This window comes from Aquarana catesbeiana, linkage group LG02 (genome assembly GCF_042186555.1).
Source record: "Aquarana catesbeiana isolate 2022-GZ linkage group LG02, ASM4218655v1, whole genome shotgun sequence".
In the NCBI taxonomy this organism is placed as follows: Eukaryota; Metazoa; Chordata; class Amphibia; order Anura; family Ranidae; genus Aquarana; species Aquarana catesbeiana.
Window position 1 is genome coordinate 757,781,732 of NC_133325.1, and position 20,946 is coordinate 757,802,677.

Here is a 20,946-nt window from a genome sequence, read left to right on the forward strand (position 1 = left end):
TCCTGCTGCAGTTATTGAAGTAAAACCATACTTGAAAAAATTGTCACTGTAGCTTCTCTTCTTAAGGTTCTTCTTCTTATTAACACTTAAGACTCCCCCATCCCAAGATCTCACCCATGTCCAGGGCCGTTTGAAGGAATTTGGGGGCCCCAAGCAAAATGGACATGGAGGCCCCCCCCCCCCCCCCCCCCGGCACACACGCAAAGCCTACAGGAATCACAGCACTACAGTTTAAGTTCACCAACACTTTATATAAACAAAAAAAGTTTACAGTGCAAATACTGCTTTGCATATAATGTGCATAAAATTTGAACATTTGCAAAAAAACACCACTGTACCATAAAATCAAATATACATTAAAAAAGTGCACAATAACAAAATCTAAAATACTTAAAACACACGCATATCTCATATCTGATGAGGAGAGCAAAAAAGAAAGATTTAGCAAAGCTTTACCAAAGAAACAATTACCATAGCTTTCTTTCCATTTTCTTTCTTTACCACCCCAATTTCCATCTTATTGCTTCTTTTTTGAATTAGGTAATATGTATTAGAGCTTTTTGCAAAAATGTACAAAGCAGAGAAAAGACTCTACAGTAGAGTATACTGTAGAGTCTTTTCTCTGCTTTGCGCATGAGGAGAGAAGAGCCGGTAAGCGGCACTCCTCAGCGTGCCTTCATCTACACTGACAATCAGGGCACTCCTTATCAGTGTCCTGATTATCAGTGCAGCCTCAACAGTGCCCATCAGTGCTGCCAATTAGTGCACACCAGTGATGCCTTTCAGTGCCCATCAGTGATATCTATCAGTGCTGACCATCAGTGCCACCTATCAGTGCCGATCATTGCAGCCTATCATTGCCACCAGTGGCCATCAGTGCTGCATATCAGTGCCGCCTATCAGTGCCCATCAATGCTGCATATTAATGCCACCTCCTCAGTGTCCATCAGTGCAGCCTCATCAGCGCACATCAGTGAAGGAGAAAAATACCTTTTTTTTTTTTACAAAATTTTATAACAGAAACTAAAAAAAAGTTTCTTTTTTTCAAAATTTTCGTTCTTTTTTCGTTTGTTTAGCAAAAAATAAAAACCCAGTGGTGATTAAATACCACCAAAAGAAAGCTTTATCTGTCTCCAAAAAAAAAAATGTTAAAAATGTCATATGGGTACAGTGTTACACTACCGCGCAATTGTAATTTAAAGTATGACAGCGCTAAAAGCTGAAAATTGGGCTGGGCAGGAAGGGGGTAAAAGTGCCCAGGAAGCAAGTGGTTACCTTGGAATAGGGATATTTTTGCATAGCAGTGTTTGTTTGCTGTGTAAGTTTATCCATGATGGCTTCCTGTTGTTCCTGGATGTTGTATGTGTGTATGTGTACAATGATTCATTTGAGTTTAGTAAAATATGGATCATTAACCACTTGCTGACCCGCCTGCAGTAATTTTACTGCAGGTGGGCGGCATGTACAGGCACCATCATGTACCTGTACGTTGGCACCTTTTTCTGGGGTAAAGGGCGCGTGACAACCCACCCACCCCCCCGCCGACTCCCATCCCGCTGTGATTGGACACAGCTGAATTATGTCATCAGGTTTCAGCCAATGATTCATGGCATGGGACCTGCTGATCAGGTGTGTCCGATCACAGCCCAGAGCCCTGTTTTGCCAAACACACAGGGCTCTGTCTAGCGGGGATGATCTGTCTGTTTCTTCTCTCTGCAAAGCAGCGAGAAGGGAAAAAAAAGATTTTTAGCAAAAGCAGCAAATATTACACACATTAACACTTGTTAGGCACACACTAAACCCCTTGATTACCTTGAGATGTTAACCCCTTCCCAGCCAGTGTCATTAGTATCACCAATCACTGTATTAGTGTCACTGGTGATGTCAGTGTCAGTTAGTCATTAAGGCCCCTTTCACACTTGTGCGACTTGGGACTGCAAAGTCGCATGACAGGTCGTACCCCAGGATTTCCAATGAGTACTGTTCATGTCTGTGCAACTTCAAAGTAGTCCTTGTACTACTTTGGTCCAACTTTGATGTGACTTGAGGTCCATGGACCTCAAGATTACACAGGCATTGCTTCAAGTCGCGCAAATTTCAGGTCACACAAATGTGAGAGGGGCCTTAGTCTACCACCCACCCAGTGTCAGTTAGCGTCAGATATCCCGCCGCACTATCACAGTCCTACTAAGTCACTGATCACCACCATTGCTAGTAAAAAATAAATAAAAATCCCGGTATACCATAGTTTGTAGACACTATATCTTACACACAAACCAATCAATATAAACTCTTTGGGATTTTTTTTTTTCTACCAAAGACATGTAACAGAATACATATTGGCCTAAATTGATGAAATTAGATTTTTAACATTTTTATTGGATATGTTTTATAGCAGAAAGTAACAAAAAATTGTTGTTTTTATTCAACATTTTCAGTTTTTTTACATTTATATAATAACAAATAAAAAAAACTACTGGTAATAAAATACCACCAAAAGAAAGCTCTATTTGTGTGACCACACAATTACCAGTTAAAATAGCACAGTGCTAAATAGCAAAAACGGCCTGGTCATGAAGGGGGTAAAACTTTCCAGAGCTCAAGTGGTTAAAGACTCCTGTTTCTAGTTCAGTCATTGCATGATGAATTTTAGGGACTGTTTTTTTTCTGGAACGAGACATTTTTTGTTCAGGAACTTCCCATTTGAGGTTATCATCTGTCTATCATCATCTATCAATTTTAGAAGTTAGCTGTCTATCCATGAAAATGTGAAGTCATCAGCACTCCAAATAATTAAATTTCAATGTGCTGTTGACTTCGTATTCAGTTCTGGCACGACACCAACCCTAGCAATCACTTTGAGCACCTACCAGTTATTTAAAGGTCAAATACTTGATTGCAGCTTCTATTTGGACTTAATGTGTTGTATGTCCATTGAATTTGATGATTGTTTGGCTGTGGTTTCAACATTATGTGGGTGGTTTTGGACATTTATTAGTCTTGCTGGTTTCTTTTTTATTTTGTCTATAAACCATCCTTTTGGTCTGCTCTTCAGGTTCTTAGGGTGGATTTGTGTGCTTTGTTTTATATATTCTCTAAGATGCAAATTTTCACCTTGTAGTTGTTGAATTGAACTTCCTGTACATGAGTTCCTGAGTTGGTTGTTTACATTTCTCACCTAGCTTCCTTTGAAGCTCTTACTTGAATTAAAGTCTGTAATGGTGTAATTGGGAAAAGCAGACTCTAAGGACCTCGGGGGCTGATTGATAGGAACTTGATGCAGGCATGTTTCTGGAGAATGTCTGCGCTGGTATTTGTTCCTCACAGCTGGAGTTTGTAGGACCTTATACATACCTTATTATGGACTTTGACTTGGTGTTTAATTTTAAGAAAGAGCTGCTCAAACGTCTCTATGGACAGAGAATGGAAAGACTTAGTGCAGAAAGGCACACCGAGATCTCCATACAGAGAGGTGGTGATCAACAGAGGGAAGATAATCACACTGAGATCTCCATACAGAGAGGTGGTGATCAACAGAGGGAAGGTAATCACACTGAGATCTCTATACAGAGAGGTGGTGATCAAAAGAGGGAAGGTAATCACACCGAGATCTCCATACAGAGAGGTGGTTATCAACAGAGGGAAGGTAATCACACTGAGATCTCTATACAGAGAGGTGGTGATCAAAAGAGGGAAGGTAATCACACCGAGATCTCCATACAGAGAGGTGGTGATCAACAGAGGGAAGGTAATCACACTGAGATCTCTATACAGAGAGATGGTGATCAAAAGAGGGAAGGTAATCACACCGAGATCTCTATACAGAGAGGTGGTGATCACCAGAGGAAAGGCAATCACACTGAGATCTCTATACAGAGAGGTGGTGATCACCAGAGGGAAGGCAATCACACCGGGAGCTCTATACAGAGAGGTAGGTGATCAATAGAGGGAAGATCCCAATTATAGTCCTTCACTCTCATGCAGATGTAAGTCCTTCAGAGGCATACGCCAGTGCTGGTTTCAAGTGAAAATGTCCAAATTGTGCCCAAATAGCCATTTTTCCTCCCCGGTGTAATGTGACTCATATGTTTTATAACGTCTCAGATGTGAAAAGGGAGCAGGTGTGTTAAATTTGGTGTTATTGCTCTCACTGGAAGTTGAACATGGCACCTCATGACAAAAAACTCCCTGAGAATCTGAAAAAAAGAATTGTTGCTCTACATAAAGATGGCCTAGGCTATAAGAAGATTACCAAGACCCTGAAACTGAGCCGCAGCCCGGAGGCCAAGACCATACAATGGTTTAACAGGACAGGTTCTACTCAGAACAGGCCTCGCCATGGTCGACCAAAGAAGTTAAGTGCTCATGCTCAGTGTCAGATGCAGAGGTTGTCTTTGGCAAATAGATGTATGAGTGCTGCCAGCATTGCTGCAGAGGTTGAAGGGGTGGGGGGTCAGCTTGTCAGTGCTCAGACCATACACCACACACTGCATCAAATTGGTCTGCATGGCTGCCATCCCAGAAGGAAGCCTCTTCTAAAGATGATGCACAAGAAAGCCCGCAAACAGTTGCTGAAGACAAGCAGACTAAGGACATCACACACATTGGTTGGACTTGATGGACTTGTGTCTTTTTCCGACCTCACCTACTATGTAACTATGTAACTATGACATGGATTACTGGAACCATGTCCTGTGGTCTGATGAGACCAAGATAAACTTATTTGGTTCAGATGGTTTCAGGCGTGTGTGGCGGCAACCAGGTGAGGAGTACAAAGACAAGTGTGTCTTGCCTACCGTCAAGCATGGTGGTGGGAGTGTTATGGTCTGGGGCTGCATAAGTGCTGCCGGCACTGGGGAGCTACAGTTCATTGAGGGAACTATGAATGCCAACATGTACTGTGTTGTACCCTTTGGAGACTGGGCTGCAGGGCAGATTCCAACATGATAACGACCCCAAACACACCTCTAAGACGACCACTGCCTTGCTAAAGAAGCTGAGGGTAAAGGTGATGGACTGGCCAAGCATGTCTCCAGACCTAAACCCTATTGAGCATCTGTGGGGCATCCTCAAATGGAAGGTGGAGGAGCGCAAGGTCTCTAACATCCACCAGCTCCGTGATGTCGTCATGGAGGAGTGGAAGAGGACTCCAGTGGCAACATGTGAAGCTCTGGTGAACTCCATGTCAAAGAGGGTTAAGGAGAGAGTGTTGGAAAATAATTTTGGCCACACAAAATATTAACACATTTGGGCCCAATTTGGACATTTTCACTTAGGGGTGTACTCACTTTTGTTGCCAGAAGTTTAGACATTAATGGCTGTGTGTTGAGTTATTTTGAGGGGGCAGCAAATTTACACTGTTATACAAGCTGTACACTCACTCATTTCTTCAGTATTGTCACATGAAAAGATATAATAAAATATTTACAAAAATGTGAGGGGTGTACTCACTTATCACAGTGCCCCTAACAATCACAGCCACCCATCACAGTGCCCCTTGCAGTCATGCCCCCCTCTTTTCTCTCTAATCACAGTGCCCCCTTTTACTCTCTGCCTCCCCTGCACAGTCCTATCTTCGGCAGGGCAAAGGCAGGATTCAGCCTGTGTGTCCATTCCAGGGCCTCCACTGATCCTGTGGTTAACTGCTTGTTAATACAAAGACTCCTGCTCTCTGTGCAGATCTCCAGCTCCAGGGTGAGCTGGGAGAGAAGACACAGGCATGGCAGGAGGTAGACGGCGACCGCGGTCTGTGTTAGCCCTGTCTGGACTACATTCGCCACTTACCTACCTATGTGCGGGCCGGTCATCAACAGGCTCTTGTTAGGACATGCGGCCCGACGGCACTGGGCCTGATCTCCATACAGAGAGGAAATGATCACACCAAGACCTCTAAATGGAGAGGAGGTGATCATGTTGACATCACCATACAGAGGAGAGGTGACCATGCTGTGATCTCCATACAGAAGAGGTGATCACACCAAGACCACTGACTGGATTGGAGGTGATCTTACTTACACCGTCATACTGAGAAAAGTTGATCACACCGGTGTCTCCATAGGGAGAGGAGGTGATTACACCAAGTTCTCCATAAAGAGAGGAGGTCATCACACCAAGATCTGTGAGTGGAGAAGAGGTGATCATATTGGCATTGCCATACCAAGAGGAGGTGATCATACTGACATCACCATACCTAGAGGAGGTGATCATACTGACATCACCATACCAAGAGGAGGTGATCATAATGACAACTCCATACCAAGAGGAGGTGATCATACTGAGATATTCATACCAAGAGGTGGTGATCATACTGACATCACCATACCAAGCAGGGCCGTCTTTAATATTGATTGGACCCTGGGAAAAAATTTTCTTGCCCCCCCCTTCCATGTAGTTTCGCTCCCCACCTGCTCTGAAACAAACAATAAATAGCAGCTGGACTCAAAATCAGTTTACTGAATCAGATCAGGCAGCGATTGCGATTGGTTGCCAGAGTTTACAGTGTAGCATTACCGTTCACTGACTGGCTGCTAGAGGTTACAGCACACATTATGGCTCACTGATTATTTGCTAGAGGTTACAGCACATGACTTCTGCTTGTTGATTAGTTGCTAGAGATTACTGTACATCAATACTGCTCACTGATTGGTTGCTAGAGGTTACTTGACATCCTTACCACTCACTAATGGTTGCTAGAGGTTACTGCGTATCATTACTAGACATGTGCACAGCCAAAAAATTTGTTCATTTTCGTTTTTCGTTTCATTAGTTTATTTTTTTTTTTCGTTTTTCAGGTCATTCGTTATGATCGCAATTCGTAAATTCGTATATTTGTAAATTCGTACATTCATATATTCGTTCATTCGTACATTCGTGAATTCGTACATTCGTACATTCGTACATTCGTACATTCATAAACTCGTACATTCGTAAATTCGTAAAATCATACATTTGAAAATTAGAAAATTCGGAAATTTTTAAATTCGAAATTTGAAAATCCGAAAACCCGAAAATTCGAAAATCTGAAATAGTAACTAACTATTAAATTATAGGTATTGTAATTTCCTTTCGAATTATCCAAAACGAATGCTGCATCTAAACAAATGGAACGGAACAAATTAATAACAAATAATAATAATAAAACGTTTTTATTATTATTTATTATTATTAATTCATTATGTTCCATTCGTTTGGATACGGCATTCGTTATTTCAGATCATTCATAACTTCGGATAAATTTGTATGTGTTACGTTCACTAACAGCCAAATTTGAAAGGAAATTACAATACCTATAATTTAATAGTTACTAGTAATAGTTAAGTTATTATTTGTTAATTATTATCTCAGATTTCCAAATTTACAAATTTACGAATTTACTAATTTATGAATGTACGAATTTTATGAATGTATGAATTTACGAATGTACAAATTTTTCGAATTCACGAATATTCTGAAAAATTTGCTAAACGGGATTTCGTTCATTCGGATATTTCCGAATTAACGAATTTGTCGAAATTCGTTAAAAAACAAATTTGGAACGAAACAAATTGCACATGCCTAATCATTACCGCTCAATAATTGGTTGCAAGAGGTTAGTGCACATCATTACTGTTTACTGATTGGTTGCTAAAGGTTACAGCACATCCTCTCCTCACTGCCTGCACACCATGGACTGGGAAGGTGAGGGGATCCATCAATAGACGAAAACTCCTATGGGTCCTAGGACTCCTGGAATGAGTGGCACTGCTGGGGAGTGTGATGAGTAGCAATGCTGGGGGGTAATGGGATCAGTGGCAGTGGTGGGGGGATGGGATTAGTTGGAAGGCAGTACACTGTTGCAAATTTGAAATGATGTAGAGCAAAGCTGGTGATTTTTGGCATTTACATATTGGGGGATTCTACACTAACCACCACCAATATAATGGGGAATTTACAAAGACCACCAATGTGAGGGGGGATTTACACTGACCATCAATATAAAGAGGGATTTCTACACCGACACTAATGTAATATGAGCATTTACACCAACCACCGGTGTAAGGAGGAATATACAATGACCTTAATGTAAGGGGAATTTACACTGACAACCATTGTTGAGGAGATGTACTGACCACCAATGTAAGGTGACACTTCTACACTGACCACCAATGTTTGTGGGGGATTTCCATTTCCCACCAATGCATAGGGGGATTTACACTGACCACCAGTGTAAGGGCAATTCTGCACTTATCACCAATGTAAAGGGAAATGTACACTGATCACCAATGTAATGAAGAATTTACACTGACAACCAATGTAATGGGGGATTTTACATCAACATCCAATAAAGGTGGATTTCTACACTGTTCACCAATGTAAGGGGGTATTTACACTCACCACCAACTTAAAGGGGGCTTCTCATGGACCAGCAATGTAAGGGAGGATTCGAAACTGACCACAAATGCAAGTTTGGATTTTTTTAACGATTCCCTATATAAAGAGGAGTTTCTACACTGGCTACTAATATAATGGGGATTTACACTGACCACTAATGTAATAGGAGCATTCACAGTAACCACCAATGTAGGGAGGGATTTACACTGACCACCAATGTAAGGGGGACCTTCACACTGGCCACTAGTGTGAATGAAAAGATTGTACACCAAGCCCCAATCTAATGAGAAGATTTACACTGACCACCAATGTAACTGAGACATTTATTTGCGTCGGAAACTGTCAGAAACCATGAATCAGACTGAGACAGAAGTACAGGTAAATCCCACTTGTTTCATAATAAAAGTAAATAGAACAAATATAGTCAAAACATAGCCAGAGTTCGGTAACCGCAACGGATAGTCAACCAAGCCAGAAACAAAATGGATGTGAAACACCGCGCTAACTAATAAGACAAATGGGAGCTGCTGCATACAGTCTGACAAAAACAATAAACTTATATATGGAAAAAATGCAGCGCATGTGTAGTAAAAGTAAATAAATGTGATTAAAATAGTGAGATAGTGCTAAAATAATTAGCCAGAGGTGAGTTAAACAAAACGTCCATAGATGGGTATGAATGTCCAACTGCACAGGAGGTGTGGATACTCCAAGGGGTGGTGGTAATCTGATGGTTGTCAGAAGTCACCTTGCATCTTAAAACGACTTCCCAGCAGGAAGAGCCAATAAGAAGAAATGCAAAAAAGACTCTTACTGGATCCCGTGGATTCCCGTGTCAGCGACAGGGAATCGCATGCGCAGTTTGTCACTGATGACATGGAATGGAAGGTCTGGAGTCTCCAATCCTTTAGGTTGTGGTCTGCATAGGTCTCCGAAGGCAACCAGATGGGTCCTCGCACCGAACAGCCAAAGCGTGAATCAGGAGTTTCCAAAAAGACACCAAGGGGACGGTTGGAGGTACTGGGCCTCATGCAGTAAATGTGAAGACAAAAAGGATATGCCTCCACATGGTGCAGGTAAAAAGGGGTGTTTTTATTGAGAAAACAACCATAAACAAATAAAAAGGTGATCACGATGCATAAAAACAAATGGGCAACATAGAGAGTGGTATATGAACCCGGGTTCATTTGTTTACCCATTTGTTTATGGTTGTTTTCTCAATAAAAACACCCCTTTTTACCTGCACCATGTGGAGGCATATCCTTTTTGTCTTCACATTTACTGCATGAGGCCCAGTACCTCCAACCGTCCCCTTGGTGTCTTTTTGGAAACTCCTGATTCACGCTTTGGCTGTTCGGTGCGAGGACCCATCTGGTTGCCTTCGGAGACCTATGCAGACCACAACCTAAAGGATTGGAGACTCCAGACCTTCCATTCCATGTCATCAGTGACAAACTGCGCATGCGATTCCCTGTCACTGACACGGGAATCCACGGGATCCGGTAAGAGTCTTTTTTGCATTTCTTCTTATTGGCTCTTCCTGCTGGGAAGTCGTTTTAAGATGCAAGGTGACTTCTGACAACCATCAGATTACCACCACCCCTTGGAGTAGCCACACCTCCTGTGCAGTTGGACATTCATACCCATCTATGGACGTTTTGTTTAACTCACCTCTGGCTAATTATTTTAGCACTATCTCACTATTTCAACCAAGCCAGAAAGTCAGGAAGCCAGGGAACAGCGTAGTGGAACAGCAAGCAGGATCTGGAGCCAGAAGGAATGTCAGCCAAGCAAGTCTTTAACAGGAACGCAGGAGATAGTCTCTGGGATGTTGACCAAGGCGAAGGCAGAGATCATCTGGGCTGGATGGCTTAAGTAAGCAGGACTGATGAACAGAATATTATCAACAGGTGAGTCACTGTGGAGAGATAGGAGTTGGCAATTAGCCGACAGTTGATCGGCCAGCTCTGAGAAGGAAAGTCTGAGCCCAGCCCTGACAGGAACACATGCAAAATCACTTTCCCGACACCACAGAAACGTGCTGCCCTTTAGCAGATACACAGCAGTGCCATTAATTTTTAATGACACCGTCACGCATCTGCTGAGATGTGCGTATTCACATGTACCAAAATTCACAGTGCTGTGGCACCACGTTATTTTGAAAAAGAGTTCCACCTCCAATTTTACCTTTGTGGAACAGGCTGATGTTAGGCTTAATGACCACAGTTGTAGGAAGGGCTTTTAAGCATGCCAATTTACCTCCCCAGTGGGCAGCATTCAGCATAAGTGATGGTGGATATGACCTCAGGGGGGCATGCCCCCCCTGAGGTCATATCCACAACTATTTACATAGTAATGTCACTGCTGTTTACATATCAATGGAGGTTATTTGCATGTAAACACAGGGTCTGCAGGTGAGTCATCTGTACATGGCAATATGGCAGAGCTGGGCAGCATTAGTAACAGGGACAAGGGAATTTAAACTGGAATAGTTGGCAAGTATGAGGCAACTGCTTTGGGGGCCACAACAATGATGGGGCCAAGGGAATCTGCCCCTTTTGCCCTGCCATAAAGACGGCCCTGATACCAAGAGGAGGTGATCATACTGACATCACCATACCAAGAAAAGGTGATCATACTGACATCACTATACCAAGAGGAGGTGATCATACTGACATCACCATACCAAGAGGAGATGAGCATACTGACATCACCATACCAAGAGGAGATGAGCATACTGACATTACCATACATTACCAAGAAGAGGTGATCATACTGACATCACCATACTAAGAAAAGGTGATCATACTGACATCTAGGGATGAGCTTCGAGTTCGAGTCAAACTCATGCTCGACTCGAACATCGGCTGTGCGCAAGTTCGCCGAACAGCGAACAATTTGGTGTGTTCGCGGCAAATTCGAATGCTGCGGAACACCCTTTAAAGGTCTATGGGAGAAATCAAAAGAGCTAATTTTAAAGGCTTATATGCAAGTTATTGCCATAAAAAGTGTTTGGGGACCTGGGTCCTGCCCCAGGGGACATGGATCAATGCAAAAAAAAGTTTTAAAAATGGACGTTTTTCCGGGAGCAGTGATTTTAATAATGCTTAAAGTCAAACAATAAAAGTGTAATATCCCTTTAAATTTCGTACCTTAGGGGTGTCTATAGTATGCCTGTAAATGGGCGCATGTTTCCCGTTTTCGGAACAGTCTGACAGCAAAATGACATTTCAAAGGAAAAAAAGTCATTTAAAAACTACTCGGGGCTATTGCATTGCCGGTCTGACAATACACATAGAAGTTCATTGATAAAAACGGCATGGGAATTCCCCACAGGGGAACCCCGAACCAAAATTTAAAAAAAAAATGACGTGGGGGGGGTCCCCTTAAATTCCATACCAGACCCTTCAGGTCTGGTATGGATATTAAGGGAAACCCCGGCCAAAATTTAAAAAAAAAATTACGTGGGGGGTCCCCCTAAATTCCATACCAGACCTGATATTAAGGGGAACCCCGCGCCAAAATTAAAAAAAAAAAAACGGTGTGGGGTCCCCCCAAAAATCCATACCAGACCCTTATCCGAGCACGCAACCTGGCAGGCCGCAGGAAAAGAAGGGGGGGACAAGAGAGCACCCCCCCCTCCTGAACCGTACCAGGCCACATGCCCTCAACATTGGGAGGGTGCTTTGGGGTAGCCCCCCAAAACACCTTGTCCCCATGTTGATGAGGACAAGGGCCTCATCCCCACAACCCTGGCTGGTGGTTGTGGGGGTCTGCGGGCGGGGGGCTTATCGGAATCTGGAAGCCCCCTTTAACAAGGGGACCCCCAGATCCCGGCCCTCCCCCCTGTGTGAAATGGCCCCTACCATTTCACTAAAAAACTGTCAAAAATGTTAAAAATGACAAGAGACAGTTTTTGACAATTCCTTTATTTAAATGCTTCTTCTTCTTTCTTCTATCTTCCTTCATCTTCTTCTTCTGGTTCTTCCTCCGGTGTTCTCGTCCAGCATCTCCTCCATGGCGTCTTCTTCCCTTCTTCTCCTCGTGCCGCTCCGCATCCATGGCATGGAGGGAGGCTCCCGCTCTTCTCTTCATCTTCTTCTCTTCATCTTCTTCTCTTCTTCATCTTCTTCATCTTCTTCTCGGGGCCGCTCCGCATCCATGCTGGCATAGAGGGAGGCTCCCGCTGTGTGACGTGTCTCCTCTTCTGACGGTTCTTAAATAACGGGGGGCGGGGCCACCTGGTGACCCCGCCCCCCCGACGCACGGGACATGACGGGACTTGTGGCATTCCCCGTGATGTCACAGGGAAGTCCCGTCAAGTCACCGTGCGTCAGAGGGGGGTGGGGTCACCGGGTGGCCCCGCCCCCGTTATTTAAGAACCGTCAGAAGAGGAGACGCGTCACACAGCGGGAGCCTCCCTCCATGCCAGCATGGATGCGGAGCGGCCCCGAGAAGAAGATGAAGAAGATGAAGACGAGAAGAAGAAAAGAAGATGAAGAAGAGAAGAAGATGAAGAGAAGAGCGGGAGCCTCCCTCCATGCCATGGATGCGGAGCGGCCCGAGGAGAAGAAGGGAAGAAGACGCCGTGGAGGAGATGCTGGACAAGAACACCGGAGGAAGAACCAGAAGAACCAGAAGAAGAAGAAGATGAAGGAAGATAGAAGAAAGAAGAAGCATTTAAGGAATTGTCAAAAACTGTCTCTTGTCATTTTTAACATTTTTGACAGTTTTTTAGTGAAATGGTAGGGGTACTTTTGTACCCCCTTACCATTTCACACAGGGGGGGCAGGAATCTGGGGGTCCCCTTGCTATAGGGGGCTTCCAGATTCCGATAAGCCCCCCACCCACAGACCCCCACAACCACCGGCCAGGGTTGTGGGGATGAGGCCCTTGTCCTCATCAACATGGGGACAAGGTGTTTTGGGGGGCTACCCCAAAGCACCCTCCCAATGTTGAGGGCATGTGGCCAGGTACGGTTCAGGAGGGGGGCCGTTCTCTAGTCCCCCCCTCTTTTCCTGCGGCCTGCCAGGTTGCGTGCTCGGATAAGGGTCTGGTATGGATTTTTGGGGGGACCCCACGCCGTTTTTTTTTTTTACATTTTGGCGCGGGGTTCCCCTTAAAATCCATACCAGACCTGAGGGGTCTGGTATGGAATTTAGGGGGACCCCCCCCACGTCATTTTTTTAAAAATTTTGGCCGGGGTTCCCCTTAATATCCATACCAGACCTGAAGGGCCTGGTATGGAATTTAGGGGGACCCCCGACGTCATTTTTTTTTTTGGTTTGGGGTTCCCCTGTGGGGAATTCCCATGCTGTTTTTATCAATGAACTTCTATGTGTTTTGTCGGACCGGCAATGCAATAGCCGCGAGTAGTTTTAAATGACTTTTTTTCCTTTGAAATGTCGTGGCGTGCTCAGTTTGAAGCTGTGGAGCTTGGTGTAAGTGGAGCTGGATTAAGTGGGAGTTAAAAACAAGTGTTAGAGTATACAAGTCTTGCTGTCTGTTGGTGTGTGTTGCTGTCTGTTGGTGTGTGTTGCTGTCTGTTGGTGTGTGTTTGCTGTCTGTTGGTGTTTGCTGGGTTGCATTTTGGGGACTTTTCCTTTTAGTTTTTAATTTGCCTTTTGCTGTCACTTTTTAAATAGCTTTTTTTTTTTTTTCTTGTTTCATCAGTCTATCAATTAAGGGGTGTGGTTAATTGCTCACAGGTGCCTATTTAACTTGTTGTAGGACTCAGTCTGAGCGTGCTCAGTTTGAAGCTGTGGAGCTGGTGTAAGTGGAGCTGGATTAAGTGGGAGTTAAAAACAAGTGTTAGAGTATACAAGTCTTGCTGTCTGTTGGTGTGTGTTGCTGTCTGTTGGTGTGTGTTGCTGTCTGTTGGTGTGTGTTTGCTGTCTGTTGGTGTGTGTTTGCTGTCTGTTGGTGTGTGTTTGCTGTCTGTTGGTGTGTGTTTGCTGTCTGTTGGTGTTTGCTGGGTTGCATTTTGGGGATTTTTCCTTTTAGTTTTTAATTTGTCTTTTGCTGTCACTTTTTAAATAGCTTTTTTTTTTTTTTTCTTTTTCTTGTTTCATCAGTCTATCAATTAAGGGGTGTGGTTAATTGCTCACAGGTGCCTATTTAACTTGTTGTAGGACTCAGTCTGAGCGTGCTCAGTTTGAAGCTGTGGAGCTGGTGTAAGTGGAGCTGGATTAAGTGGGAGTTAAAAACAAGTGTTAGAGTATACAAGTCTTGCTGTCTGTTGCTGTCTGTTGGTGTGTGTTGCTGTCTGTTGGTGTGTGTTGCTGTCTGTTGGTGTGTGTTGCTGTCTGTTGGTGTGTGTTTGCTGTCTGTTGGTGTTTGCTGGGTTGCATTTTGGGGACTTTTCCTTTTAGTTTTTAATTTGCCTTTTGCTGTCACTTTTTAAATAGCTTTTTTTTTTTTTCTTGTTTCATCAGTCTATCAATTAAGGGGTGTGGTTAATTGCTCACAGGTGCCTATTTAACTTGTTGTAGGACTCAGTCTGAGCGTGCTCAGTTTGAAGCTGTGGAGCTGGTGTAAGTGGAGCTGGATTAAGTGGGAGTTAAAAACAAGTGTTAGAGTATACAAGTCTTGCTGTCTGTTGCTGTCTGTTGGTGTGTGTTGCTGTCTGTTGGTGTGTGTTGCTGTCTGTTGGTGTTTGCTGGGTTGCATTTTGGGGACTTTTCCTTTTAGTTTTTAATTTGCCTTTTGCTGTCACTTTTTAAATAGCTTTTTTTTTTTTTTTTTTTTCTTGTTTCATCAGTCTATCAATTAAGGGGTGTGGTTAATTGCTCACAGGTGCCTATTTAACTTGTTGTAGGACTCAGTCTGAGCGTGCTCAGTTTGAAGCTGTGGAGCTGGTGTAAGTGGAGCTGGATTAAGTGGGAGTTAAAAACAAGTGTTAGAGTATACAAGTCTTGCTGTCTGTTGGTGTGTGTTGCTGTCTGTTGGTGTGTGTTGCTGTCTGTTGGTGTGTGATGCTGTCTGTTGGTGTGTGTTTGCTGTCTGTTGGTGTTTGCTGGGTTGCATTTTGGGGACTTTTCCTTTTAGTTTTTAATTTGCCTTTTGCTGTCACTTTTTAAATAGCTTTTTTTTTTTTTTTTTTTTCTTGTTTCATCAGTCTATCAATTAAGGGGTGTGGTTAATTGCTCACAGGTGCCTATTTAACTTGTTGTAGGACTCAGTCTGAGCGTGCTCAGTTTGAAGCTGTGTAGCTGGTGTAAGTGGAGCTGGATTAAGTGGGAGTTAAAAACAAGTGTTAGAGTATACAAGTCTTGCTGTCTGTTGCTGTCTGTTGGTGTGTGTTGCTGTCTGTTGGTGTGTGTTGCTGTCTGTTGGTGTTTGCTGGGTTGCATTTTGGGGACTTTTCCTTTTAGTTTTTAATTTGCCTTTTGCTGTCACTTTTTAAATAGCTTTTTTTTTTTTTTTTTTCCTTGTTTCATCAGTCTATCAATTAAGGGGTGTGGTTAATTGCTCACAGGTGCCTATTTAACTTGTTGTAGGACTCAGTCTGAGCGTGCTCAGTTTGAAGCTGTGGAGCTGGTGTAAGTGGAGCTGGATTAAGTGGGAGTTAAAAACAAGTGTTAGAGTATACAAGTCTTGCTGTCTGTTGGTGTGTGTTGCTGTCTGTTGGTGTGTGTTGCTGTCTGTTGGTGTGTGTTGCTGTCTGTTGGTGTGTGTTTGCTGTCTGTTGGTGTGTGTTTGCTGTCTGTTGGTGTGTGTTTGCTGTCTGTTGGTGTTTGCTGGGTTGCATTTTGGGGACTTTTCCTTTTAGTTTTTAATTTGCCTTTTGCTGTCACTTTTTAAATAGCTTTTTTTTTTTTTTTTTTTTTCCTTGTTTCATCAGTCTATCAATTAAGGGGTGTGGTTAATTGCTCACAGGTGCCTATTTAACTTGTTGTAGGACTCAGTCTGAGCGTGCTCAGTTTGAAGCTGTGGAGCTTGGTGTAAGTGGAGCTGGATTAAGTGGGAGTTAAAAACAAGAGTTTAAAACAGGAGGTTATAACAGGGGTCATAGTACCTGTGTAGTGTGAGTATCTGAGTGTTGTCTGAGTAGTGTGTGTGGATCGTTAGTACTTGTGTACTGTGTACCTGTGTATTGTCTTGTCGTGTACCTGTGTATTGTCTTGAGTATTAGTGCCAGGAAGCTAGTTGTTAGGTAATTTGGACAGGGTAAAATCCCCAAATCCTCACCAAATTTAATAGGTACGATGCCCGGCGGGTGTGGAGAGGCGACTCTTTGTACATCTTGCCGCATGTATGCGTTCCTTGATCATCCGATCGAGGGAGAATACTGCTGTGCAAAATGTAAGCACATTGTTTCCCTGGAAGCCCAGGTTCTGAATCTGGGGAAGCAACTGTCAGCACTGAGAAGTCCCTCCATACTAAAGGTGAGCCAGGAACGTACACGGCAGGTGCCGGCAGGGGCCAGCACAGAGGCGGGTGGAGACAAAGAGATGCAGGCACTAGCAAAGAGTAGATGGGTGACAGTCAGGAGGGGTAGAGGGGGAAGTGCCAGGGAGGCCGATCCAGGACTGGAGCATCCCAATAAGTACGCTTCATTGAGTGACATTGGTGTAACCAGTCAGGGACCAGCACTGCTGGAGATGAGGGACTCTCCTAGCTGCCAGGGGAAGAACTCCTCCAGTGAGAGTGGGGGGGCAGCAAAGGGAAAGGAAAGACAGATTCTGGTGGCAGGGGACTCAATTCTTAGAAGGACAGAGAGGGCAATCTGTAACCAAGACCTGAAGCGCCAAACAGTATATTGTCTACCGGGCGCTCGGGTTCGTCACATCACGGATCTTGTGGACAGATTACTGGGAGGGGCTGGGGAAGACCCGGCTGTCATGGTGCACGTTGGCACCAATGACAAAGTCAGAGGCAGATGGAGTGTCCTAAAGAACGATTTTAGGGACTTAGGAGCTAAATTGAGGAAAAGGACCTCCAAGGTAGTGTTCTCAGGAATACTACCGGTACATCGAGCCACACCAGAGAGGCAGAGGGAGATTAGGGAAGTAAACAAGTGGCTGAAGAGCTGGTGTAGTAAGGAGGGGTTTGGGTTCCTTGAGGACTGGGCCGACTTCTCAGTCGGTAACCGGTACTATAGAAGGGACGGACTGCACCTAAATGAGGAGGGTGCAGATCTGCTGGGAATGAAGATGGCCAAAAAGTTAGAGGGGTTTTTAAACTAGGCGATGGGGGGAGGGTCCAGAGACAGTGATAGCCAGCGCGGAAGATATTCCAGAGGGTAGTATTGGGGGCATTAGTGGTAGGTTAACCAAAGCACAAAAACACAAGGTGAGTATAGTAGCAAGTCCAAGTTGCAATCTTAAAACACCCAATACGAGGACAATATGCGACCGGTCTAAACTATGTGGCATGTTCACCAATGCCAGGAGCCTGGCGGACAAGATGGGTGAACTAGAGATACTGTTGTACAAGGAGGATTTGGATTTTGTGGGAATTTCAGAGACCTGGTTCAACAGCTCTCATGATTGGCTGGCAAACATTCAAGGGTATACCCTATACCGCAAGGACAGAGAGGGTAAAAAAGGGGGAGGGGTATGCCTATATATCAAGAATAATGTACAAGTGAATGTGAGAGATGACATCACTGAGGGGGCTAGGGAGGAGGTGGAATCTTTATGGGTAGAGCTCCAAAGGGATGAAGCTAAGGGGAAAATAATACTGGGAGTATGCTATAGGCCCCCTAACCTGAGGGAGGAAGTGGAGACGGATCTCCTATCACAAATTGGATTAGCAGCAAGGATGGGAAGTGTTATCATAATGGGGGATTTTAATTATCCAGACATAGACTGGGCGGAGGGAACCGCGCATTCATTTAAGGCTCGCCAGTTCCTTAGTGTCTTGCAGGACAATTTTATGGGTCAGATGGTAGACGCACCAACTAGAAATAAAACATTACTAGATCTACTGATTACCAACAATACAGACCTGATAACAGATGTGGAAATACAGGGCAATTTAGGTAACAGCGATCACAGGTCAATTAGTTTCAGTATAAATCACACAAATAGGAGACATGAAGTGAACACAAAGACACTGAATTTCAAAAGAGCCAACTTCCCTAAACTACAAACCTTGCTAAAAGGCATAAATTGGGATAAAATATTAGGAACAAAGAATACGGAGGAGAGATGGGTTTGCTTTAAGAGCATATTAAATAAGGGCATTAGCCAATGTATCCCATTGGGTAATAAATTTAAAAGAGCGAACAAACATCCTGGATGGCTTAACTCCAATGTAAAAATGCATATAAAAGCAAAGGAGAAGGCCTTCAAAAAATACAAGGTTGAGGGATCATCCACAGCATTCAGAATTTATAAAGAATGCAATAAGAAATGTAAGGGTGCAATTAGGTTGGCTAAGATAGAACATGAAAGACACATAGTGGAGGAGAGCAAAAAAAATCCCAAGAAATTCTTTAAGTATGTAAACAGTAAAAAAGGGAGGACAGACCATATTGGCCCCATAAAGAATGAGGAAGGGCATCTGGTTACAAAGGATGGGGAGATGGCAAAGGTATTGAATTTATTCTTCTCCTCAGTCTTTACGAGTGAATTGGGGGGCTTCAGTAACCAAAACTGCAGTGTTTATCCTCATGACACAACACAGGAAGCACCTACATGGTTAACAGAGGACGGAATTCAAATTAGACTTGAGAAACTTAACATTAATAAATCACCGGGACCAGATGGCTTGCATCCGAGGGTACTTAGGGAACTCAGTCAGGTGATTGCCAGACCGTTGTTCCTAATTTTTACAGACAGTCTATTGACTGGAATGGTACCAGCTGATTGGAGAAAAGCCAATGTAGCACCAATATTTAAAAAGGGCCCAAAAAACATCCCTGGGAATTACAGACCAGTTAGCCTAACATCAATAGTATGTAAACTCTTGGAGGGGATGATAAGGGACTATATACAAGATTTTAGTAATAAGAATGATATCATTAGCAGTAATCAGCATGGATTCATGAAGAATCGTTCTTGCCAAACCAATCTATTAACCTTCTATGAGGAGGTGAGTTGCCATCTAGATAAAGGAAGGCCCGTAGACGTGGTGTATCTGGATTTTGCAAAAGCATTTGACACAGTTCCCCATAAACGTTTACTGTACAAAATAAGGTGCGTTGGCATGGACCATAGGGTGAGTACATGGATTGAAAACTGGCTACAAGGGCGTGTTCAGAGGGTGGTGATAAATGGGGAGTACTCAGAATGGTCAGGGGTGGGTAGTGGGGTTCCCCAGGGTTCTGTGCTGGGACCAATCCTATTTAATTTGTTCATAAACGACCTGGAGGATGGGATAAACAGTTCAATCTCTGTATTTGCAGACGATACTAAGCTAAGCAGGGCAATAACTTCTCTGCAGGATGTGGAAATCTTGCAAAAAGACCTGAACAAATTAATGGGGTGGGCGACTACATGGCAAATGAGGTTCAATGTAGAAAAATTTAAAATAATGCATTTGGGTGGCAAAAATATGAATGCAATCTATACACTGGGGGGAGAACCTCTGGGGGAATCTAGGATGGAAAAGGACTTGGGGGTCCTAGTGGATGATAGGCTCAGCAATGGCATGCAATGCCAAGCTGCTGCTAATAAAGCAAACAGAATATTGACATGCATTAAAAGGGGGATCAACTGCAGAGATAAAACGATAATTCTCCCGCTCTACAAGACTCTGGTCCGCCCGCACCTGGAGTATGCTGTCCAGTTCTGGGCACCAGTCCTCAGGAGGGACGTACTGGAAATGGAGCGAGTACAAAGAAGGGCAACAAAGCTAATAAAGGGTCTGGAGGATCTTAGTTATGAGGAAAGGTTGCGAGCACTGAACTTATTCTCTCTGGAGAAGAGACGCTTGAGAGGGGATATGATTTCAATTTACAAATACTGTACTGGTGACCCCACAATAGGGATAAAACTTTTTCGCAGAGGAGAGTTTAATAAGACTCATGGCCACTCATTACAATTAGAAGAAAAGAGGTTTAACCTTAAACTACGTAGAGGGTTCTTTACTGTAAGAGCGGCAAGGATGTGGAATTCCCTTCCACAGGCGGTGGTCTCAGCGGGGAGCATTGATAGCTTCAAGAAACTATTAGATAATCACCTGAATGACCGCAATATACAGGGATATGTAATGTAATACTGACACATAATCACACACATAGGTTGGACTTGATGGACTTGTGTCTTTTTTCAACCTCACCTACTATGTAACTATTTAATGTCATTTTGCTGTCAGACTGTTCTAAACACGGGAAACATGCGCCCCTTTACAGGCATACTATAGACACCCCTCAGGTACGAAATGTAAAGGGATATTACACTTTTATTGTTTGACTTTAAGCATTATTAAAATCACCGCTCCCAAAAAAATGGCCGTTTTTAAAACTTTTTTTTGCATTGATCCATGTCCGCTGGGGCAGGACCCAGGTCCCCAAACACTTTTTATGACAATAACTTGCATATAAGCCTTTAAAATTAGCACTTTTGATTATTCATGTTCGTGTCCCATAGACTTTAACGGTGTTCGTGTGTTCGAACGAACTTTTTT